General features: G+C 33.7%; 1 protein-coding gene across 1 annotated transcript in view; it reads left to right on the top strand.

Annotated features, from left to right (window-relative positions):
- Cac (cacophony) overlaps window positions 1–26,944 on the top strand; it is a 200,009-nt gene that overhangs the window by 8,765 nt on the left and 164,300 nt on the right.

Genomic DNA, 26,944 nt, shown 5'->3' on the forward strand with positions numbered 1-26,944 from the left:
AAATGTAGTTAACCCGATATTTTTAGGATGTGTTTAAATTAACCCCATGAATCATTTTATCTGTTCGTGAAAACTACCTACTTGAAAACCTATGCAGTTTTTGAGCCAGTAAATAGATAAACAGGCAGGCAGACGTGCCGAAACATCTTGTTTTAAACATTAGTACTGAGGAACCCTGTAAGTACATACCTCTATGTATATGTAGGTATATCTTGTGTTAGTATGTATTGAATATGTTATAGCTCAAATGACGAACAACAAAGACATTTATGTACACGCATACAACGGCATAGCTGGCTATTTCAGGAACCCAATGCAATGCATTATCAATTCTGCGAAACTGTATTGTATGTGAAGGTATAGAGCGGAGTGAATAGTAGTATTTATTTATTAATTTATATAGATACGGTTAAATGGAATAAATATATTACATTATACATTGTCGTTGAAACTCAACAATATTCTGCTGTCGGCATTTAATAATATATTTTTATTGATACCAGAAAGAATAAGAATCTTTATTTTCAGAGACTCGGTATTATTTCAGATGTTACATATTTAAAAGTCATTGCCACAATTAGCACGCCCAAAATTATGATGCATTTATTGGAATAACAATTTACGTTCAATAACACAACAGTATCGAGTAGATCCAAATTATCCCAATTAATTATTCTACGAAACTGCAATTACTACACTAATTGTGTAGTTACAATATAATGCACTAACATATTATTATATTCATATTCCAATTTGAAAACGCTCCAAGACATGAACACATTTTAATATATCAATCTAACACACACAGATACAGACAATGACTCTTCACTATCTATACATATGTACATGTAGGTCCTAAGTAATCTGGCTTACATGCGTGTGTGTGTGTGTGTGTGTGTAATATCTTTGTATGATGTTGCGTCTTTGATGCAGTCACGTTAGACGTCAGTAGCGCACAATATGTAGCTATTTGTAACTCTTGATCAATACCTACCGCAACTTGAGCAATCTGGCTAGAATTATGTCCGTCTTAGAACAGTGATGTCATTTGTAAACAGAAGCTGATATATTCGTAAAATGAAGCGTTAAACGTCACTGAAATGTACTTTCGTATATCATTTTCTTCATATTTGTCAGTTTATAAAGATATACACATTTGATGTACTGACGCGGACACCCCTGCCTGACCATCACTAGGCTCTTCTAAAAAACACTTCCTTGCTTTTCCTGAATGATCTTAAATGTACGATATTATCCTTTTTAGAAGATTAAATCGATAAAGAGATTTCTTCGAATAGCGCCGTAGGATTTTTAACACAAAAAATTACCAGTGGTCAGGAAGAAAAGTCCGCGGTATTACATTTAGTAAAACGGTTTATAAAATTCACCGATTTAAAAATTGATAAAAAGATTTTTTTATTAAAAATTGACACATTTTTTTTACTGAATTAATCTCCAAAACCTATTAAAACACCTTACATTCTTCTAAAAGCATACTCTTAAATTCAATATCTCTTAACATTTACATACTTAGCGAGGGTACACGTAATGACAATAAAAAGGTAACAGCATAGCCGTCATTTTGATGCGCGTTCCCGAAATGTGATCACGTCGTGTTTCAATATATGTATGTCACTCTCACTGTTGGAAACTAGTTTTATTCATAAACGGGAGATTATTGACAGTGTATAAATATGAATAAGACTAATGAACCTGTATTAAAAATCTTTATAAGCTTCACTGAATTTCAAAATTAAAAAAAAAAACACGATTTTTTAAACACAATTAAAAAAAAACTTTAAAACACCTTATATTCTTCAAAAAGTATACAAGCAAATTTAATACCTCTTACACGTAATGACAATAAAAAGGTAACAGCATAGCCTTCATTTTGATGCGCGTTATATATTACTCTCACTGTTGGAAGCTAGTTTTATTCATAAACGGGAGATTATTGATAGTGTATAAATATGGATTAGACTAATAGACCTGTTTTAAAAATGTTTATAAGCTTCACCGAATTTCAAAATAAAAAAATATATATTTTAACATGTTTTTTTAAACACAATTAATTTAAAAAAACCTATTAAAACACTTTACATTCCTTAAAAAGTATACTCTTAAATTCAATGCCTCTTACACGTAATGACAATAAAAAGGTAACAGCATAGCCGTCATTTTGATGCGCGTTCCCGAAATGTGATCACGTCGTGTTTCAATATATGTACGTCACTCTCACTGTTGGAAGTTAGTTTCATTCATAAACTTGAGATTATTGACAGTGTATAAATATGCATAAGATTAATGAATCTGTATTAACAATATTTATAAGCTTCACTAATTTAAAAATAAAAAATAAACATATTTTTTAAACACAACTAATTTTAAAAAAACCTATTAAAACATCTTACATTCTTATAAAAGCATACTCTTAAATTCAATGCCTCTTACACGTAATGACAATAAAAAGGTAACAGCATAGCCGTCATTTTGATGCGCGTTCCCGAAATGTGATCACGTCGTGTTTCAATATACGTCAGTCGTTATGACATGCGTGTTACCAAGTTTTTGTATGTTATGTTATGTACTTCGCATTTCAAAGATGTTGGAATAATAATATGGTTTATGTGTATGGTATTTGTGTTCATATGGTGAAATAAAAACATACTGCACGACATATTACCGACTTCCCAAAGCAGGAGGTCCTCAATTCGAATGTTTGTTTTTTTTTTTTTTGTAAAAACTGCATTTGCAGTAATTCTTATTTATAATAACTGATGCCAAAAAAATGCTAAAACTTTATCATAATGCCAAATCTATATAATAAAATCGTTAACCAACTAAGTTCAAATAGTTTTACTGAAGATTTATAATAAAGTTGAAAAAATCGAATCAATAAATTCATTCAAAATTCATTTAATCATAACAAATCAAACGGAAGATATTCCTTAAAATCTATAAAAATAAGTCCCCTTAAAAAATCACAATAAACGCAACAATTCACAGAGACATTCCTACCTGTTGAGTAATTTATACGGCCCGCCGTCAGATATCGAACGTACCTATTGAAATTCAACTGAAGCCTACTTCGATACAATCTCTGGGGCATATTGCTCGTTGTGTTAGAGAAAAAGGCGACAAAGCACTATTGCCAGGAGAATAGTAATAAATCAACACTGAATGTACTTTATGGGCTGTAAAGTTTGAAAGCTCTCGTAAAGGTAACTTTTGAATGATTGCAACTGCCGACCGGACTAGCAGCGACTGCGTGAAATCCGTCTATATCTGAGAGCGACTGCATATGCTGCTGCTTAGATCCAAAACGCAGTGCATCTGCGGCCGATTTCACACAGTCGCGGCATATACAAGCTGTTGATTTGCATCCGTGCCATATTCAAGGACTTAACTATGCAAATGATTCTCGACATAAATCAACAAAAAAATTGGAACGTAATTTCTTTTTTTTTCGGAATGCCGTCAATGTCATCTAGCCGTATTTAAACTTGGTGCGTGTGTTACTGGCCTTAAAACCGTGCTGCGCCCACACACAAACGCAAACACAAAGCATACGCAACGATTATTCATCATTCATAAAATTGGATTACTTTTGAAATACATACAATCCGACATTACAATGACAAAAATAGCAGTGCATATTAACAATTTCCCGTCTATTGTAATTCCAATCGATTATTTCCTGAAGTATGGCACAGATGCAAATCAACACCTTGTATGTTAGGCAATTGCAGTCAGCAGCTAGCATTTAAAACGTAACTTTAGTGTTTGTTTTAAAGAAAAGTACTTTTAATGATTATTGTGATTGCGTAGCATCTTGCTACGGCGTAGTAGAGTCGTAGCAAGGTTGTAGCAAGCTACGGGCGTAGCTTAAGTTAATATGCGCGTGATTCATTCTTGAGTCAGCGTGTAGGTGTATTATTGCTTATTAGACGGAAAATAGTATGAATTTTAAGATGTTAATTGATAACAGAGAGTCATGAAATATTTCTAAATTTAATTCCAGTTATTTTTTCCACTATATTTCACGTCAGAAAAATCTTGATTTAACTGTAGCACAAGTCTGAGGTTTAAATTTTTCCGTATAATGAAATACGAAAAAAATAAAAGGAATAAGCGAAGAGCATACGTTCAGCTCGGGTTCGTAATTATGAGACTCTCATTTAGGGCTTACTGCTAAATGATTATGTAACTTTGACAAATGTAGACGACGTTAACTTAATTTTGTATTTCTACACTAAGAAGGTATATTTAATTTTGAGAGTTAAAGTTTAAAGTACAAATAATATCTAATCCCTTTTAGATAAAACATACATTTTAACTCAAAAGTGCTTTTGGAAAGATAAAATGTTAAACTTTAATTTAGGTATTTTATCAATGCAAGCGTTTTAAATATAGCCATTGTAAATATAAGCACAGATTATAGAATACTAACATACACGCATAACAGGTCAGAATATGAATCGTGTTTTTTAAGCAAACATGGAGTACGTGAAGCTACCTTACCTTTACCCTTTTACCCATTTTAATTGATGTATAATAATATATGTATTCCTAACTTTATCACCACAAAAGATTTCTTCAACATCAGAACAATTAAAATTTCCTTTTTTCTGACTTACAACATTTTACAACTAGTATCATGTTCAACATGCTCATTACAAACATGCGATGGTAGTGTGTTTTCGCCGTTAATGCTCGTAAATGATGCGCTCACACTACATTTGCACGCGTCGGTGAAGTTGATAAGTTTTATGTTCTAAGAGCTATATCGTGCAGTCGTGTGAAAACATGCGTGGGACCTTGTGAAAATAACAAATATATGATTTTTTAAATGTTATTTTGATACTTGATAGACTAGGAAATCAACTTTTTAAAATTATATTTTGGATGCTTTAATAAGCATGCAAATATATTGCGCATCAATGAATCTAGTATTACTGTTTTTTTTTATGGAAACTGAAAACTTTGGCCACCACCCAAATTGTCGCCCCCTAAAAATTCACCATCCAATTAAAATCCCAAAAAAAAAACAATTAAATTGTATAATCAAAACACGAATTTACAATTGCAATTTAATATTCACAGCCGTCATAGACCCGTGTCGGTGGCGAAAACGAAAGCCTTGCTTCATTAAACGCCCTACGAATTAGAGGAAAAACGCCTCAAGCGACGTGCAAGCTAAATTGACCCTTATGCTCTTCATAATTTAAGCGTAATCCGACGAAATCAGATTACAAGGTGTCCCATGTGTGTAAGTAATTAGTCTTGGAAAGGAAACAAGGTTTAACAACTTCGAATTCGCGTTTTGACGCGTTAAAACAATTGAGCGTCCCGTGTAATGGATTGTTCGCTGTTCGGGAATTGTAATAAAATAATGCTGCTAGAAAATTGGTTTAAATAATAAAACAGCATTTAATTTCGTCTCTGTTTACACATTTTGACAAGCAACGGAAATATTTTTTCAGAGGTGTACACAAAAAAGTTTCAACAAAACTAATTAATTAAAATACTGTGTACTTTATTTATTTTTGGTGAAATACAAACGGGTTTAAATAAATATAGTTAACAATAAATCAGCTTATATTTTGATATATTTTTTTTAACTTAACACGTTTAATGATACCGGTCAAACACCTGATCATTGTTATAATGCGAACTACCAATAATTTCCATGCTAATTTATGAACCCAAACAAACTATCGGCCGACTAAAAGTTTGCAGTTGGCACGGACTTTCAAATTGCAAACGCAATGGGACACACCTTGGATTGATACCCTTTTACAGAGCTGCACTAAAAGAGAGATAAACCTTTTCAATTTCATCAGATCCAGTTAAACACATTTCTTGGATCAGCACCAAGATTAAGACGGTTTACTGAAGGACAGCCCGTCGATCAAGATAATTTATTTCCTTTCTTCAATGTTTTTTTTTTTAATATTCGGGTTCCCGTTTGATTGAAAAAAATATAAGTATAGGGAAGTCATTAGGGAGTGCGGTATCATGGACCTCAAGAAAATATAACGCTATATTGATCTTTATTTAATAAACTGTTTAGAACGAGGTAGTTACATAGTTACAAAATAAATAAATCAAATAGCCAAATACTCTTTGTTAGATGCGTTTGTAAGAGCTTTTTAAACAATAAGGTCGAATCTCTGGTATTAAAAATATTCCTTAGACTTAAAATTGTGGTGTCATCGATCTCGAACAAGGACTCAGGACACTACTTGATTAAAGAAGGTCTAGGAAGTTGTTAAGTCTGCAATTTTTCCATCAAACTTCACTACGTCTTGCCTTTTTACCGGACAATGAAATTGTATTTAAATCCGATCTAAGAAAGCCAGTATACTATACAAGTAAAAATTGATTTTATTGATTCGCGCAAAAACAGTTAAAACGATATAAATTAAAGGTATACAGTCCACTTTTTTATTCAGGTACGGGAAACAGTCCCTTTGGGGCGCGCAAGGTTTTAACCGTAGAGAACAGATAGTTCATACATATTAACAATCCAGATAAAAGTCAATTTGATAATTTAATTTAGTAAAGAAATTCTATTTCTAGTCACTTGAAATCTTTGCTCATGAAAATTGAATTCAGTTGGCGTCAATTTACTGAGAAACAGCTAAGCTCTTACAAGAATTATCTTATTATCTTGTTGAAAGCTAGACATCTCATCATCGGAACGAGATCGAAATAAATGAAGAAAATACGTACTGTGAATAAATATTTTAAACTTATTTATTTGTAGGCTCTTACCCATGTACGTTTATAAATGAGCGCTGTAAGTGAGCTGAGTTAAAATGAAATGGCTTGGTTTTTTTAATTCAAAATTAAATATTCCGCCTATGTAATATATGTTTGATTATGTTACATAAAATTTACATAAATAAAAAGTACTTAATAATAAACAAATAGAAAGTTTTTTTATTTAATGATGACTTAAGTAAAGGAATACAAAACTGTAATTAGTAAATGTCTTTGTTACTATTTTTATATAAAAGGCTGTAAGTACAAGGATATATTCTTACGCCTTTATCATAAAGCCTTACTTTAACTTTCGATGCTCTCACAAGGAGCTTTAAAGCATATACCCGAAGCAACCCAAGTACGCAGCTTAGTTCAAAAGGACTTACAGTTGCAAGCGTTCAATATCTAGCTTCGAAACATGTCAAAGGTACATTGATACGTACACAAACGCAACTGTGAGTAGGTACATATGTATGCTTATATGACATCACATTGATTAGGTACCTAACAGTAATTATTGGATTGGAATCGGTAATTATGAGCTTTCATCTCCGCGCTGCAAATAGGATTTGTTTGTATTGAGGTTGAATGTAATTTCTATCTTATTTGCTGTTGGAACTGTTTGATGCATGTTTTTGGCATGAAGTAAACTACGTATAGGTACATTGCAATAATTCTGCTGCATCAATTGATTTTCTAGTGAAAACTAATTAAGACATTCGCAAATTCAGAAACATGAATTCGTTTCTATTAACAACTGCTTTTCCGTTCAGTTGAAATACGGGATTAATAATATCTCTCGACCAAACAAAAATGAACTTTACAACTCCACATTTAGGATTGAATTTCGATCGACAACAGATATTCTTAGATATTTGAATCGGGTGTTATGACGAATTTCCCCGTGTCTTGCGAGCCAGTCGATGTAAATTGTCAGGACGTGCCTCGCGACATTTTGTATGAAACGTTTTGTTGCATACGTGTCGCGGGCGACAAGCATGAGCCGCTTTTTATTGACGACATGTCTCCTTTGTGTTTTTGAATTTTTGTGTTAGGAAGATGTTATGTATTGGAAAGGTATTGAATGTGTGATGTAGAGAAAATGGTTTTATATTGTAAGATGGTTGTGAAATGATGTTGTACCTACTTACAATCACCTATTCTTTCAGTTATATTATTAGGTGTTTCTTATCTGTCTGACATATCTTTGAAGATACGTCATTCTTGTCATCCGAATATTAATTTGTCAGTATCCTAAAGTTTCTACTCTCTTTATAACCAGTGCTCTGTATCATTTCACCAATCAACGGGCTGAGAATATTAACAGCCATAGCTATACGCTAGCGTATGCGTTAATATTCATGCAAAACATTGAGTAAATAATGTATATTTTTTATCTACAAACTTTACCTATAAATCGATACGTCAGTATGACGAATGACAGTAATACGAAGAAATACAAAGCAACGTTGAACTTACAACGCCTCATTAAATCCACAAGGGCATGCCATAATTACTAGGCAAAGCTACTAATTGATAATTGTAGTAATGACAGGGCCACCTGTACCAATCGATGATCCCATCCATTATGGTTAATCCCTTTGTCTTCAGGTGTTGGTTAAGCGGAAATATAAGGTATTTTACGTGGTCTTGGTGACAAAGGAAATTGTGTGAAAGTAGTTTTATTTTGCTGATATGATCAAAATAAGGATGTGTTGATATAATGTGTGTATAAATCTGTAGTATCTACTAATTTTCTCTTGGGTTTTTTATATATACCCATACAACCATTCGCGCAATGTTTTGTACCCAAACCTTCCGATTTATTAAATGTGGCTTTCGTTGCTGACCAACACTTATTTTTAATGATTATTATTAGTGTGTATAGTGTTTAAATGTAAAAGTAAATAAATCTAGTGGCTATGGTTAACCGATAACAGCTGGTGACGAGCTTAAAACGACAAAACATAAAGCTTTGCTGTGGCCTTTGCAAATGAGATCATTATTTTTACTTTTAAAGTTTTTATTTTACCATAAAACCTGTATCTATATATTTTATATACAGCCAAATAATGTATTACGTGCCACCTTTATAGGACCCAAAAAAAACTTCAAGTTTCCCCCTACAAAAACTCGTTCAACGTTCGGTTCTGTTAAGCAAATAAGTCCGTATCCTCACACCACAATGAGATTAGATTCCACGTCAGTCCATCTGTCACTGACCCCTGAATCACTAGGGATCACAAACTGTATGAGGTATACAGGTTCCGTGATAAATCATATTGGGTCGTAGTTTGACAAAGTGGGGCGAAGAGGCACGCCCCCGCGGTCTCTTGGGTCCTTCATTCAAGTACCGCTGATTTCGCATTCGACTCTTGCTGCTTATAAATAGGGATGAACCTATTATTCTATGAAAATTATTAAAATAACAAGTGCATCCCTTTTTTATTATTATTTAGTAGTACTATAACTCTGTATTAATAGCTTAGCTTGGGAAATATACTCTGTTAGTTCAGGAAAGGTAAACCAAAACTTGGAAATCGTTTGATGTCTTATGGACTCGTATTGTAGCTTCAAACCTAAAATAATAGCCCGAAGTTTAGTTTTAAGTTTCACTAAAGTCTCTAATATATTCTGTGAAGGGACAACCCTAAACCAGTTGTTGAAAAAGCCATATTATGCGAGCAAACTTGTGCCAAATGTGTGGGGTGTAAAAAAATAGTAACAGTATAAAAAGGGTTGAGTTTTTCCAAAGTGTTAGCTGTTTTAACAATGGAGGCATAAATTCGTATGTAAAGTGAGTTTTTATTGAATCTAGTCGTTAATCGCATCTGCCATTACTTTTTCCTTGGATTTTTATAACTGAAGCGTGAGCAGTTTATGATGAATGCATATTTGCGTCTGCTCACCGACTCGACTGAAATATTATCTTCATCAGAGCAAAGAGAAGTACGTTAATTTAAATCAGAAAACGAAATTGAATATTCCGTCTCGCGTATTCTGTTTGTATTTTACCTTTAGTAAATTAAAGGTGAGTTTATTTTAAATGTCCAATATTGGATTTCGAATTAATTTAGCTCTCTTTGTAACTTGTAGGTATTGATTGATGTGTTCGAGTTGGAATTTGTTTGTTTTTCATACCGTTACGGCCGTCTAAAGCTGTAAATGTAACATTAAATGCATTACAACAGTGTTGTTTTGTTCCAAAAACGTAACGAAGTCACGTACTTCCCCGTATAATCCTGGGATCACAGTAATCCGAATGGCATGGAGGGCAAGTGCCGTGGGTATTACGCGCTCGTCAAACGGATCGTGCATCGTACTACATTTCATACGGACCCGCTTACGCTTCACGAAATTGATATGATTTTCGCCAGAAATGGACACAATTTCTTTTGAAGCCACCGATGTAATAAATAAACCTATTCCGTGGTCATAGGGTTTTTTGTCTGTATATGTGTCATGTATTACGAAGGTATATTTGAATATTTTATATAAGTATACAAGGGTCTGGTTAACCACATACACAAGCGATATGAAGTTTTCTTATATATGTAGTTTAAGAGAACTCATTGCGGGTTACTAGTCAGCTAGACATTAATTTTGTAGGTACTGGAACTTGAATTAAGTTTATTATCTTGAGGTATAATTATGTTAACAATTCAAATCTCTAGCTAGTAACGTAGGTAAGTAATAAAGAAAGTTCCGCGATAAAATACACCAGTATTTTTTTCTCTCTTGTGACAACAAAAAAGAAAATAATATCGAGGATAATCCTGATTTAAGCCGTGCTTAATATGGAATCTGGTTGCCTGAATTGATAAATATTATTTATAGGTACCTTTTTCTCGTTTAGAGTATCTACGTTAATATTACTTACAAAGCATAAGGAAAGTTTTCAGTATTCAAAACGAAATAGAATTATGAAATTGTTTGATTATATCAGTTGACAAAGTGTAGTCTCACTATAAGACATGTCATCGACACGAAAGAAGAAGAAGTTGACATAGCCGTCAAACGCGAGCCTATTGAGTTTTATTTGAGTTTTTATACAAAAATTATCACTTCAATAATAATTAGAACGAAAAATCTTAACACGAGTTGAGTGTTTCTCGGTAGGTACCTTTCATCAAAACGACGTGTAACAAAGTAATAATGAGCTGTATTGTAATAATAATTCACGACTATGTGTAATTCGTAATTGAATCATTGAATTAAATAAGAGACCTATGTTGTGTTTATGGTTAAATGTACGATAGTGAGTTTTGGGTTGGTTGGTTTTCCCATCGGGTTATGAGAGTGAAGGAATAGGGAGTGCACCTGTGTTTGCGCAAATGCTTGTGCACTATAATATGTCCTGCACAGTTGGTTGATCTCCTTAAATGAGAACTGCCGCTGTGGCCGAAATCGGCCGTGGACGCCATAATTAGGTATTATTTATTATTGGAGCCACATAAGGTAACACGGAATATAAATTTATATAGTGCAAAACTTAGGCTCTTGCTGAAAATCAGCGCCGATACTTGTCTCATGCGGTCGCCGCATTACGCTGAGCGAGGGAAATTTCGTTTATTCCAACTCATTATTCCAACTCGTGTTCTAGTAAATGTATTTTCTTTCTTTCAGTTATTGAAAACTTACTAAAATACATCGTTAGAACTATACACATATCATCATTAGGGCTGCCAATATAATGTTACACTATTCTTAATGAGTAAATCCTATACGTGTTTGAATTACCCTATCTCCTGTCATCATTATCAATGCTATCAAATTCCCATACAGTTAACATGTGAGCAACTAAATATAGACGTATACATGATTAACTTGCTTTGAATACCAGTCACATTGTTGTGATAATGTCTTACAGTTCTATGGCGTAGTGAGCCGACTTGCGACCCACATGAGTCGTATCAAACTACCTTTTGTTTACGGTTGAGTATGGTTGCCATTGAAGCTTGTATCCGCTCTGTTTCATATTACAACACAATAGATTGTTGAGGTTTACGTATGAATTAAATATTTAAGAATATGTTATAAACGGAGTCATATTTTTTTCTAAGAAAGTGGTTAATTACATAGATAAACCTACCATACCATAGATACCATAGATATCATAGATACCATAGATACCTAGTAAAACAAAAAAAATAACCACTACCGATAACATGCGATATGTTGTAATTTTTACTAAATTGTGTACAAAATAGCAGTTATATTTTTGAGTGCTATGATTAAAACGTGGGCCAGATTAGTACAAGACATTAGATTGGTGTTTTTATGATCAAGACTTTCGAATAAGTTCTCCAGCTACTATAACTTACGTCTTTTCTTTCTATCGAGGTGCTACGGATTTCAATAACTTATATCTCTGGTCAGAGATAGAATTTTGACATTAGCCCCATGGAAGTAATATCAAAATTTTAAATCCTATCTCACACCATAGAACCACAGACAGATAGAATATTAGAAGTGGCCGTAATTCCGGTAACCAATTCAAGAGATAGATATCTTTTAGAAGTCTGCCGTTAGTGTACAAAAAGTATGACAATGTTCGTCACAAAAGTTATTGATAGAGCACAATGTATTGAATCATTAAGCCGATAGAATGTTCAGCTTCACACAATTTTGCTCAGGTATCCATTGTGAAAGCCGAAAGCCCGTTGCTCAGTGGAGCATGCAAAGCTATTTTCACCCTTTTAAGAATATAATTTTTTCGTAAAGGCTCCCTACAGACGATATTTTCAGAGAATTTCGTTAGAAAGGCAATTCTTTACTTTTTCAATAATTGGTTGGGCTTTTTTTCTGAGAATATTGAACGTTGATTTTATTTTTATCATTTTTTGAACTTGAAATTGATTGATCAAACTATTAATTGATTTGTTCGTCAAATTGTTTTTAGGTTAGCAGAGATGATTTATTGGTAATTTAATGTTATAACGTTGATATTTATTTAATGTGTTTTTTTTTTAATACGCTACTTCAGGCAATACATTTAAGGGTCAGATTACTCATTATGTAAAACATAAACCCCTGTTTAGACAAAAATAAATTACCGTTTAACGTTTGTCCAACTTCATCACCTCCGATCACCATAACCTTCAAGTAAAACACCAATTCTACCGCAATCCTGAATCAATCCTTGTAACTGTATGCCGTGGTGGTCTATCCGAGGACATTGCACGAGTCTATAACCGCATTGATGACCGCGGGCTTGCATCATTGGACTGTAAAATTAGCCGTCCGCCGTGACATCTGGCTTTGAACTGACTGCGATCTGTTTGGTTTTGCCTTTTTTATTTTTTTTTCAACGGTCATAGACTCTTTTTTTTGTTAATCTATATTCCGATATGAAATAGAACATTATAATATAGTGGTGATATAGGTAAATCGAAGGGTGTAACTTAGTATAGAAAATAAAGTCGACGTTCTGTTACCAGTATTATTTAGATGGTTATTTCATTTCAATAATTGTGGAATTACCTATATTTCTACCGAACTTAATCGGCCTATTAAAGGGTATTTAATTTGAAGTTTAGGTACTTTGTAATACAAGCAATTCCACTTTGATAAACGTGAGAAATTATCTTACATAATAGAGAGGATTTACGCCTTTGTTGCCTAATAAACGAAAATTACTTTACCAATAGATTACTTACAAGAACTACCTTTATTGTAGTTGAAAATTAATTTTAAAGCCGTTTAAAATTTCGCCTCAGGATAAAATCTTAGCGCTTATATTTTTTCGTTTTATCCTGTCTTAACCAACAATGTAACTAAAAGGGTTGCAAGGAAACCCCGCTAATTACCTACGAGTTAATTATAATTTGACTGACGCTCAATTACCTTGGAGTCAGGCTGACTCCGACTCATTTTGAATGAACGTATTAAATGTACCTGCACTTTGTTTTCGTTCGTTGAATGTACTTATGCTAAGATTTTGCATTCATGTATTTTCATGTAAAAATATTGTGTAAAGCTCTCGTTTATGAAAGCTTTTATTAAACTTGCAATGGTTTTATGTATGAAAAAACAGTTGACATACGTAGATACTCGTATTTATAAAGATTTAATATGAATGTAAAACATTTTCATGATATTCTTGTTTTATTAATTAGAATAAAGACTTTTAGTTTTGTATTTTCATAAGGTTCGAAGAAGAGTGGGTTTGATAGGCAGTCGCTCCATGTAAAATGCTGAAATTAGCTGAATCCAAAGGTAACGTGAAATCGCTAGACAGATAATTACTTTGTAAAGGTAAAACCAGAAAACAAACTCACAGACAAACAAACAACCAATTAACTACATTTCCTCATACTTTTTATCTAGTCTAGTTTTATTAATAAAGTTATCCTGAATCTAGATTTAATTAGTGCTCGCAGTCAAAGCGACTGTGCTATTTACACGCGGTACATTATAACTAACTACTATATTATTTGTGTTACGTGAATGCTGAGTTGCTGACCAAAGGGACGGAGTTCCGCTCGTTTAGTTACTTATGTGGAGAGTATACTTTTATGTGTATACAGTGGTAGTTTATATTTCACTAACTGCTTTCAATGTACTTACATTTAAGTTGAAGATATTTTATCATTATGTTATGTGTTTATTTATTCAAATTATATTAATATTGAAAGTATAAGACACAAAACAATATGTACTAACAAGCTCTAAAAAATGTTCCTCATCGTTGTCACCTGATAGTTCAAGGGGGAGGCCCTTACCGCGGCATTGGCACGTTGAATGAAAATGATTAATCGCTGGGTGAAATGAAAGTCAGTCTGATTTAAAATAATATTTAAATCTATCAAAACATGTTGCAACATTGTTATCACTACTGTAGTTAATTTTACATAAGTTCATGAATATGCAACTATGGCACGTGTGACGCCTTATTTGAATTTACTCTAGGGCCTCCAAATTACTGCTAAGTTCGAATTACTAACAATGTGACAGCTGTCATTAATGTCATAATTATTATTATTGCTAACTTAGATATGATTACTAAGAACATTCATGGAACTCAAGCTTCTATGCGAATTAAGTATCACTTGATCTATCTAAATAAAGTCTAATTGTAAGTTAGTAAAAGTCTTAATATATTTTCTAAGGTAAGTTCTCCTTCCCTTGTTTATGTAACGAAGGATAAAAATAAATTTCAAAACATTCATTAATATTTAAATTCAAAATGTTTGATGAATTTGTAAACTTTTATAAATTGAACGCAAACAACCGAATCACTTGGAAAACTTTGTGTAATTTAAATAAGTTACAGAAGTTGGTGAAACTTTTTTTGGGACAACACGTTTGGATGTTTGTCTTTTTCAAAATGAAGATGAATTTGTCGAAACTGTGTTTTGAGGAAATCTGGACTATATAGTCTGAAATCACCAACCCGCATTGAGCAAGCGTGGTGATTAATGCTTAATCCTTCTCCGTGTGAGACGCAGTCTCCAGCAGTGGGACGATAATAAGGCCGTAACAGTAAAAGTGTTTTAAAATAAATATATTATGTTCTTCAACTATTTAATTCCTAAAAAACTCACTTAGATTCGTTATTTTATTGATTAATCTTAAAAAAATCGAAGTTAATATTTTTATAATTTTGAGTTGTTTTATTATATCTTAGCTCCCCTACACATACCTACTCTTTTATATAATCAATAATAACCCCTATAATAATAGGTACTAATCACCTTATACTTACTATCTTTCTTTAATTAAGGGTTAGTCAAGGGCACTCAGACAATAGAACATCAAACTAGTTTACCATACATAATATATGCAAGTTTATAATTATGTACATTAAGTCAACACTCAATCCTCATTATCTCGCGTCACAGAACATTAACTATTATGGACATGACGTTTTATTATATCTGACGTATTGGTTGATTCATGTTTCTAACATGTATGGGAGTAAAATATACTGTGGATCTACATTTCTGACTGAAAAATTCAGGTTGTTTTCAGAAACCGGCCATTTAGGTTTACCACTCCAAAAGTGCATAGCCGATGGTATGTGAAAAGTCTGGAGCTTGAGAGAAGATATTATTTCTATCCGGGTGAGGGAAGTTGTTCCCTCGAGCCAGGCACCACCTAGTGAAGAATGAGGTCTAGTCCGCATTAGCTTAGAAACATTACTCTGAATCCATTTCCATAGACATGCAACCTACAGTCAGACAGGCATCAGAATCAAAGAGTAACATAATAAAATTACGCCACTAGGCTAACCACATCGGTCGGTGAAATGCAACCTGAGTGGCCTACCTGTAGTATCTGTGTTAAGGCTGCGTTCACAAATGAATAGTTATATTTACAGTAAAGATAAGGAAGGATGCAGTCTAAGCGGAGAAATAGACTTATGAAGAGAGATAGAGATTTATGAAGTCGGCTGAGCCATCTTTACTTTCCAGAAAAATAATTCCTAAAGGAATTATTTTGGAGCTAAGATTTTTTGGACAGGCATTTAATGAGTTGATTTACATTCTGCGTTTTTTTTTAGATTTTCATTGCAACCGGGGAATACATAACTATAAACCCTTCCTTATGATTGCTGTATCTATAATATGTATTCTCGAGGTTTTCGTGATCAAACATACATAATACATCATACCCGACCAAAGACTTATTTTATAATATGAAAATAATTTTTCATATAAGCTACTCAGACCCAGAACAAGAGCTCCTATAATCATTGTTTTTTTTCTCTTATTTCGCTTCCCACAACTCAGGTACAAACGCACCTCAACCCCGACTTCTCTAACTAGTAAGCCAGGCTGACTGCGAGGCCCGGTATTTGCTCAACGATACGCCTTTGATACTAGCACTGGCATATGGCAGGCTTCACAGAAATTCGTTTGATAGATACCTACGACTTGTATTCAATGTACTAGGTAGGTGCATGTTTATTTGAGTATGGGCTTCGGAGTATGTGTTTGTTGAATGCAATGTATTGCCTATTTGGTGTATGAAGTACTTTGTATGGAATTTGTGTCTTGTTTGTTTGGGAATAGTTTGTTTTCATAAGTTAACGTCACTATCGATATGTAGTAAATAAGTCAAAGATTTTTTATTAAACGCTTCGAAATTCCTCCCTGTCGCTATTGAGTGATACCGAGCCCAATTCAATAGCGTAGACAAAAAAACTTGTCTAGATCAAATGGATCAATTTTTCAGTAATATAAAAAGATAACCAATTCTTTAATCCAATTCAATTCAATTTCAATACAAAGCAAAAAAAATCCTATAGAATTGAAACTGTTCACTTTAGTATAATAACAAGCGCTGGTCAGACAGATTATTCTGAACAGCGAGGGAGTTTGAAACTTTCTCAGTAATGTTATTACCTACTACCTGTTGTCCGTCCGTCGTGTTACGTTATTTTTCAAAGAATTCATGGAATTTTCTTTTTTTAATCTCGTTATTATCACTTGGAATCAAATTAGGTAAGCTTTTCTGGTCTGGTGGGTAAATATGTAGTGTTTTGTTTATTTCAGTTTGTATGGAAAAGGTTATGTAGTATGTAAAGTATACGGTCGTGTGGATTAATGCTGGTCGATTAAATTGGAAAGCTTATTTGTGTATTTTGGAAATTTTCAGCCAAAAAGGTCCTTCCAAAATAGTTAAAATTAACATCATAAATCTACCTCTGAACAAAAAAAATATCGAAAGAACTACATGTCAAAAAAGTTCTAAACGAATGTTCTTTTTTTATAAAAAGTAAATAACCCATTTTGACAGTTGGCTACAATCATTCCACATTTAAAATTGATAACCGATCTTCATTTGTCTTTGACGATGACAAAATCATTTCTTCAGATTAGCACTTGCAACAAAATTGTATACATCCTGCAAATTCATTTAGGTAAGTTATTAGACCAATGACCATATATCACCTGTACACATCAAAGAGATCCGTTTCCTTTCGCCGACATTTATATCTTCCGCCAGATGAGAAACAGTCAGTTCTCGATGTATTTTTCTATTGCAATTACTTTGAAACTTCAGTCAGATTTAGTTATATTTCAAACAGTGTAACGGCTTGTAATCATTTTTGTCAGTAATCGATTGAATAATAAATACTTTTTCATCTTATATCCTGGTACGGTAGACCGCACATCAGTGGTAACTGTCATGCACCTTAACTCAATTGTAATAAGTACGATTTTCCAATAAAACTGTTACCACTGATCTGAAGTTGACTGTACGTACATGACGTGTGTTATAAAAAATATGTTACCACTAGCTGTTCCATTCAAATCTCTCGGGAACCACTTCCCGCATACGATTAAAAGGAACTTCGTTGGTCTTTCTGTCTTTCCCTAAGGCTTCTGCATCGATTTTAGTGTTTGATCCATACGTAGCTTAGAGCCTGAGAAAAGACATAAGCTATTTTCTATCCGGGTGCGGGAAGAAGCACCCTTGGGACGGGAATAGCTATTTCAAACTATGGAAAACATATAGAAAACATTTGCACGTCACCACTAATTTAACGACTTTTCGAAACAATTACCAAGTTATTCCATGCCTATTGATTTCCCGTGAAGACATTTTCATAATAGCAGGTCGACAGCTGTCATAAAGTTAAACCGACGGCTTATATAGCATCAACAAATGTTTACACAGAACAAGCATTAGGCGTCGCTCATTTTAGAAGTTGCGTAATGGATTTTTAAACAGCCTAGGTCTAAAATTGTTCCCTAATAGGTATATGAAAACCTGCTTAGAAGTGTGAGTTTTACAGGCTATCAGATGGCGATCAATTTTATTACTAATCTGAATTGATTATACTCACTATTTCTTGTGGATAACCTAACACTATGCCTTCGTCAAACGTCATAATTCGTGTAATTTTTTGTAGATATGAAGTTGATGATTAAACACCTAACTTATTTTTTTTTTAGTGTGGTGCTTTTTTATTTGGAAGCTAGTGACTCGATTTTTTATAGGCTGCTCTTAGTTTTCTAAGTATGTGCTAATGTCATCGACGGTTAAACGTTTTTATCCTAAGTCAATCCATCAAACCATTTAACGAAAAAATAAATTTTGTAGTTAACTAAAATAATAAACAATTTGTAACAAAGTTGCCGGTATTAGTGCCGTTATACGCTTTTAACTCAATTTGGAACCTCTGGTCGAGCTCTGCTCTGTGGCGGTGACGCGCCCGTGGTCAACACACTGTGCTTCATTTAAAATTGCATTAGCTCTGTACATTTTGTTTTGCTATTAAATTACTGTGTCCAGTGCAATGTTCTATTTTTTATAAAATATTTCTATCACACAATAATTTTAATAACTGGAATGTACACCATCAAGGGGACACCTAAACAACCACCTAAACTTTGACAACAACTTTAGCCTCTATTTCGTATTTTTCGTCAATCATGAGCAGATATTTGCCATATATAATATTTTTTGCAAGTATGTTATGTATTATCAAATCTTACTTCCACATAATATTCAGACCCGCAACAACTTAAGATGTTCTTTTCGAGTTCAAAACTGCGACTTACCACTACGCCATACTCTTCTTCTTCCTCCGGTCTTGTTCAAATTTAATTTGGGGTCATCGCAATATGTCATCGTCTTCCATTTTCCCTGTCACTCGTCATACTGACACCACTACGCCATACATGCCATCAAATAACTTCTACCTCCAAGAAGTAGAACATCAGTTTTAATACAAGACCCACCCTTTCAACGTTGATAATAAAGTAAATAAACACGACTCCGTTATTACACGTAGAAGCTCTTCATTGACACTATTGGCACTACCCTCATTGGTGTGTCAATTACTCTGGCCGACCACCGCTGACATGAACGCCTTTATTTAATATTTCATCAGAACGATGGTGTAAGGAGATACATATGTACTGTGTAGCATATTGGTTTCATATAGGTATATATTTAGACACACGCTGTGACATAAGTGTGTGAAGTGTTTTTGTCTTAGTTTATTACGACTTCACGAGTTGCGTACCTATGTGCCATATTTTTTTTTCTGTTTTAATTAACACTGGTAGATAAACACCATGGCTGCGGGATTGTCCAGGTTCATAAAGTGCTTAAGAAGGAACATGGTGGGTTTTAGTCAGTAAGAAAGAAAGAAGAAAGAAAGAAATAACGTTTATTCACGCACGCGTGTGACACAGCCTTACAATAAATAAACAAAAATAATATTAAAAAGAGAATAACAGTCGTTATAAATATCACAAGAAAAGACGAATTACAATTAAAAAACTAGTGGAAAATATGTGTCACACCCCACGTGAAACGGCCCTTGCTCAGCATAATGCTGAGACCCTGTACAGGACAAAAACCTCAGCGCTGATTTTCAGCAAGAGTCACTCCCTCACGCTACTCTCACAGCGGGATGGGTCGTTTGAAATTTCCTTTAAAAAAAAAGATGTACACCATCAGTGCATAGATATATATAGGTCTAATAATTTATATAAATTATTGTTTTTGATGTATTACACCACATTAGATCTTGTGTATTAAATATTTATCTGGCTTGTATAAAAAACACTTCAGGTCATATGAAAGACATACACCTATATGGTAACAAAGAGTTGATCTTCACGCTACAGTGTGTGGCAGTGTGTGACCCGCCAAGGTTTGTCTACTGCCAACTGGTCGCACAGAGGTCGCATGCCTTTGTCATGCCAGTGCCTAAGAGAAATTACTTATCGATTAGTGGTTTCTATTGGACCGATACTGGGTAACGTTTCGTTTTAATTTAAGGTAAAATTCATTGGTTACGGGAAACTTGATTTTGGACTATTAGGTTTGAGTTACGGGTTATTTTTAAAATTGCTCCATGAATAACTTGCTGTAACATGCAGTTTCACCCGCGTCACCTGAGAATCGGTTTTCAATCGGTTAAGTAGTTCCGGAGCCTTTTCAATTCAAACGAACAAAGAATCAAATCTTTCCTCTGTACATAAGTACAAAGAGGCGAGATATTTTTTTCAATTCCCCAATTCCGTTTTACGTGCCCTTTAACTGGCGAGGTATGGGCAAAAATGAGGCATATCATTATGATCATACGAATTAACGCTATTAACCGATTAACATAACATTCGTAACAATTAATATCATAATTTACACTAAGTATTTACTAGTCATTCTCCCCTTTACTTCTTAGTGCGAAAGCCCCGTCAATGTGAGTCAGCATGACTGTCAATTTAACGTCAAAGTTACACGGTGACAGCGCAATAAATTAATCGCTACCTCCACTTTACTTAAATGCTAAGTTAGATTAAGGTTAACTCGTATCGTACGGTAATTCTGTTATAGGGGTAAGTAGAAGCTATCATATGATCGTCATTGGTGTTTTTTTATTAAAAAACCGACTCTTGGTTTATCGAATACAGAATTTCATGTCAAATGTGGTCATTGACATAAAAGAATCAATGTTTCTTAGTTCCCAAAGTCCCTGCCCTTTTTTCAAAATAAAAGCTTGCAAAGCATTTTAAGTGGTCCAGAGGAGATAATGATTGCTTACTATTAGGCAAACCGTAAAATTACTTAAACATACACAACTGTAATTTTATAATCTAGTCCAAACATATCTTTCACTGTACACTGAAAATGTAGTGTCTACTCTATTCTTATGTACCAACAAAGGATCCATCAAAATGCCCCGCAATCCATCAGTGTATTCTACCTACGTAAAGCAAACAGGGTTCATTGTGTACCGAAACTAAATCTTTATTTACTTACTATGTATATGTAGCTAATACCCGAAATGCGGCTACACCTAGTTCAATCCAGTTACAGTTAGTTTTAACCGGTTACAACTCTTAGATTTATAAGTAGTGTAAGAAACTACAAGTTCGGTTTGAAAAATCTTCCAGTGTTAGATAGCCTATTTACTGAGGAAGGCTATTAGGGTACTTTTTTATCCGTGTGCGCGAAATTGTATCCACGGGGCGCAGGTGAAACGGATAGTTGAAGCTGTTTGAAAACAAAACCTATCTGCCAGTAGTCGATTGCAAAATGCAATCACTAATTGATTTGGTAGATAACTTGTGTCATCAAACTCTCCCTAAAAGTGATTTCAATCTATATTGAGCTCACAAAAAACACATGCAGACAGAAGATTACAATTAATTAACAGCATGACAGACGTGCTACCTTACATAATCTTTTTATCGATATTACGAATTCAATATTATTATTACACTGGGCACAACCTACATGAAATTCATATGAAAACGTTATACGTTCACAATACGTATCGTCCGTAAGCCTGTCCAATTTTCCCCGAATTATTTTCCCGTTGTTAAAGTTCGAGTGTGACCCTTTTCAGAGCTTTCCGACAAAAGCATCCGTCGAACTTACTTCATGAAGCCTTTGACTGAGCTTTGAGAGCTGAGAGTAGTTTTTTGTTTATTTTTTATTCTTTACAAATTCTGTAGTTCCATATATGAATTTTAAAATTGAATGACATTCTTTTGTTTTACTTTTTTATATGTGCTGTAATAATGCCAGTAACATGTTAAGATCAAAAAAGTTTGAAGTTGTGTATTCAAGTCTATGGTACATTTAAAACTGGCATTTGAAAAGTATGCAAATAATTAATTTGAACCAATGCGACCGACTTAAAAGCAGACATTACATGAGGTTTAATACCGTGGCATTGCATTTTCGCAATTATATAAACAGAGATAAGGTTTAAAATGGCTTGTTTCGTTTACGTTCGGATTGACATTTCCTAGTAGAATGATGTCCGATGTACTATGTACTTATGTCTTGACATATTGATTTTGCATAAATAAAGCAGCTCACTTAGCCCCGTTACTTAGTAGGACAAAAACTTTAACTTGTGTTTTTGTTGTGGTTTCAAGTTATAAGTAGTTTACAGAAGTTTATTTATTGAGTTTGGTTAGTTTATATTTTAATAACAAACTAGCAAACCTTGCCTTTTCAAAATATTTTTCTTGACTTGTTACCACCTTAATGTAAATTTTGTAAAATTAAATTAAGGTTTAATAATGTCTTAAATAACATTTTAATTATCCAAGAAAATGATGTCTTTCATAAAATCTTGCTTTGAAAATTAATTCATTACAGCAAATTAGCGGCCATTAAACAAACAATAATTAGTTCCAAGCGAGCGTCAGAATCCGAGATTTTAATATTGCATCGTAATAAGCTCTCCATTGCATTTACAACATTTGTTAATTTGCACAACATTGCAGGGTACATTTATTACAACGACGGCCATTCCCCAAATTGCTCAAAGGGAAAGCAATAGTTCCGCGATGAACACTATCCAATGCTCCTTGTGAATAAATTTTTTTTTTTGGGAGGGCAACACCGGTGATAAGTCGTGAAAAAACGGCTCGCCGTAATATTATTTCTAAAAATATATATTAGTGTGAAAATCTAGCTTAAAATTCATTTATTATTGTGAAATAACTTAAACAAGTGTTGCTTATAGTGTAGTTCATGTGTTTTTGTCGTAAATTTTGGAAAAAACATTACTCGGTGAACCAGCTGTCAAACGGACGGATTTGAAATCTTCAAATAAACTGGGGAGTATTGTGTTTTACTTGTATTATATTAATGTGTCCCTGTGTTTGTACACTAAACAATACATAATACACTGCTCATTGTTATGAGCAACGTCCATACACACACATCGGCTCAGTTACTGTCTCCTTCTGCTTGACAATATTGTGGAAGCAGAATCGACGACGTTAACGTTCGCCCCAGACACACATTCACTACAAAATCTACTACACAAAGCTACTTTATAACATCCTTTTCATATTAACCTTATTTCAAACTCAAATCAAATATATGTAATCTATTGTTTACATTTCTGTCCCTGCAAATTTATTCTTACAACTAAATTTCCTAGTCAGTTTTTCTATATTGTTTTATAAGTAACTTATTATCTTTAATTATAGTAGTATAGTGATACATATTTATATATCTCAATAATCTATTAAACTTTTTATTTGTTTTTAAATCACCCTACCATGTTTACTTTATATTTTTCCTTCTGTTTGTTTTAATTATTAATCTTTTTCGTTTTACTCAATTCTAATTTTCATTGCAGTTATAGGTACTTATGATCACCCCCTGATTTTGTCCTAAAAGACAGTTTTCAGCCACTTAGCTGTATACTTTCACATTTCAGATTAAATTGAGAAAGTATCAACAAAATGACGACCCGCAGAGCCACAGCTATCAAAGACTTAGAAGACAAGCTGAGAGCCACCCTGAAGGATCTGGAGTCCTCCAAAAAACTTTGCAACCAGCTGCTGCAGGAGAGGGAAGACAGCGAGGTGGAAGTTAAGAACGTTGTTGACAAAAACACTGTTTTGAAGAATGACCTGGCTGAGCTGCATATCCAGCACATGGACCTCCTCGACCAACACAACCACCTTCAGCAAACGGTGTCATCATTACATGAATGCAGTGAAACGCACCATCTTACATTGAAGCGTATAACTGACCTAGAGCTCGAGTTATGTGAGGCCTACAAGACAATATCTTTGTACGAGTCTGCCAAAGCTAGGGATCAGACATCCGAGACCCTCAACCTGTTCACTGAGTTGGTATCAAGCTCCACAGCAGCGTGCAGCTCGGCTGAAATTATAGATTTGACAGGGGATGTTACCATAATGCAATGTCCATTGGTTTTAAGTAAAAATAAACTCAAGAAATACATTAAATGTAAAAAAATTATCAGGAAGTACCGTACTGTAAGGAAACAGAATAAGATGATCAACTGTATGCACCTTAGGAGAGAACGTGTGAATCTAGTACAGCAGTTAAATTCTTGTTCCCTGGAACTTGAACAGTGCAGAGCTACCTATGACCTGGACATACAGCAGTTACACGATCAGCTAACCGTCAAAGAAAAATTGCTTTCATACATCTTCAGTAAATATGAGGATTGTCAAAAGGAACTAAGTGCCCGCTTGCAACAGGCCGGTGAGCTAGTGGACCTGGTGAAATATAGTGCAGAGAAGTATGAGGCATTGGTCAACAGTCTCTCCTCCAACTGTACACAACCTGACACACTGCCTGAACCCCGGCTTGCAGCTAATCTGCCAGAACCCCCTCAGTCCGTTGAGGGCTCCTCTAACATCAAGCAATTTAATTCAATTTTATTCACAGACAGGTTTGGTAAAGGTATAGGCTCCTACATTCAACACTCACTCTCTAAATCACACATTGTAACTAGTCACTGCTACCCTGATTTACATTTCAATTATATAATAAAAAACATAATTAATACTCAGTTCGATGCTGACTCCACATTAATTATTTTAATAGGTGATAGTCTTGATTTAACGAAAAGTGACATTGCAAATGGTATCAATGCCTTAATAAAACTCGATCTGAAAAATATTATACTTTGTGCATTACCATATTCAGATTGCTCTTCAGACAAACAAAATAAGTATGTTCATAGTTTGAACAATTTATTGTACACTTTGACATGTTGTCATAGCGACAAATTATTGTTTTTTGACACTAACAAGTTTGTTAGTGATTTTTATTTAACAAGGGAATGTATGTATTTCCCTAATAAATATAAAGATGTGATTGCTTCTTTGTTAGCATATAATATTAACAGTGTCATAGATAAAAATATGACAAAACCTAGGATAAGCGACGAATCAGTATTGTCTAGTTTACCTAACAATACGGTGATTGAATGTTTAAACTAGCTCCTGAGACAATAGAAAAGCATTGTAGTAACCTTATACTCTTTCATCAGAACATAAACCGCTTTTCTGGCAAAATTTTAGATATTGAATTATTAATTGATAAATATTCTATTGATATAATATGTCTTTGTGAGACATGGTTAAAGCCTGATAAAATGTCATTTAATGTAAATAATTTTGTGGTTGCCAGTGTGTTTAACAGAGTTTCAGCTGAGGGTGGAGGTACAATAATTTTATCTAAGAGTAATTTAAAATTTAAAATAGATTAGACATTACCTCTGGCTCTGTTGATCGCGTCTGCGAAGTAGCATGTGCAGAGATAGAAAGCCATATAATATTATGCGTTTATAGACCACCAGCATCAAATTTTTCTTTATTTCTCGTTCATATGGAGGATATTCTCTCAAAAGTTATTAAAAGTAATAAATTAGTCTATATTTGTGGTGATTTTAACATAGATCTTCTCACTGAATCATCTGATAAATGTAACCTTTTAGCGTTATTTAATTCATTTAATCTTAATTATTTATTTAATGATCCCACTAGAATTACGGCTACTTCTAGTACCTGTATTGATAATATATTTACAAATAACAGTAATATCGAATATTCTTCCTTAATATCTGGTGTACGGTCGGACCACAAAGGTCAGCTTGTTAGTTTTAAAACTAATAAAATAAATTCATTAAATAAGATAATTACTTTTAGACCATTGAACAAAAACTTTGCAAACATTTCAAGATAATACTTCTGATAAATTAAATTCTATTAACATGGACTGTAAAGAACCAAATAAACTATTTAAACATTTATTTAATACACTCTGCCAGGAACTTAATAAGTCATGTCCGAAAAAAACTATTAAAATCACTCAGAAATTTAAATTCAGTGAATGGTCTACTAAAGGGATTAGGATAAGCAGGGATGTCCTATATAACTTGTACCACGAAAGGTCATTGACTTCTGATCCAACTTTTCATGACTATGTAAGGAACTACTCGAAGATATTTAAAAGGGTATGTATTTTGGCTAAGTCGAAATCAATTAGTAATAAAATAGCCAAATCAGACAATAAAATTAAAACAGTCTGGAATATTATAAATGTTGAAACCGGCCAAACTAAAATGCGGGATGCTGACCCGCGGTTAGTTATTGATAATGCTGTTATCTCAGATAAGGTAGAGGTTGCCAATGCTTTTGACACCTTTTTTTCAAACATTCCTGTAGAGGTTACCAAGTCCCTTAATTCATCTTCAATATTAGCTGAGACGTTACTTCGACAGAACTTCAGTAGAAATATACCTGACTTCCAATTTAAATATGTCTCTGATTACACGATCAAAAGAGCATTCAAGTCTTTAAATCTAAAAAAGACTGAGGACTTATGGGGCTTTTCTGTCACAGTCATTAATTCCATTATTGAGAGTGTTGCCCCAATACTTAGTGAAATTTTTAACCTTTGCATTGACAACGGTATC

Source organism: Helicoverpa armigera, chromosome 5, assembly GCF_030705265.1.
Source record: "Helicoverpa armigera isolate CAAS_96S chromosome 5, ASM3070526v1, whole genome shotgun sequence".
Taxonomy (NCBI): domain Eukaryota; kingdom Metazoa; phylum Arthropoda; class Insecta; order Lepidoptera; family Noctuidae; genus Helicoverpa; species Helicoverpa armigera.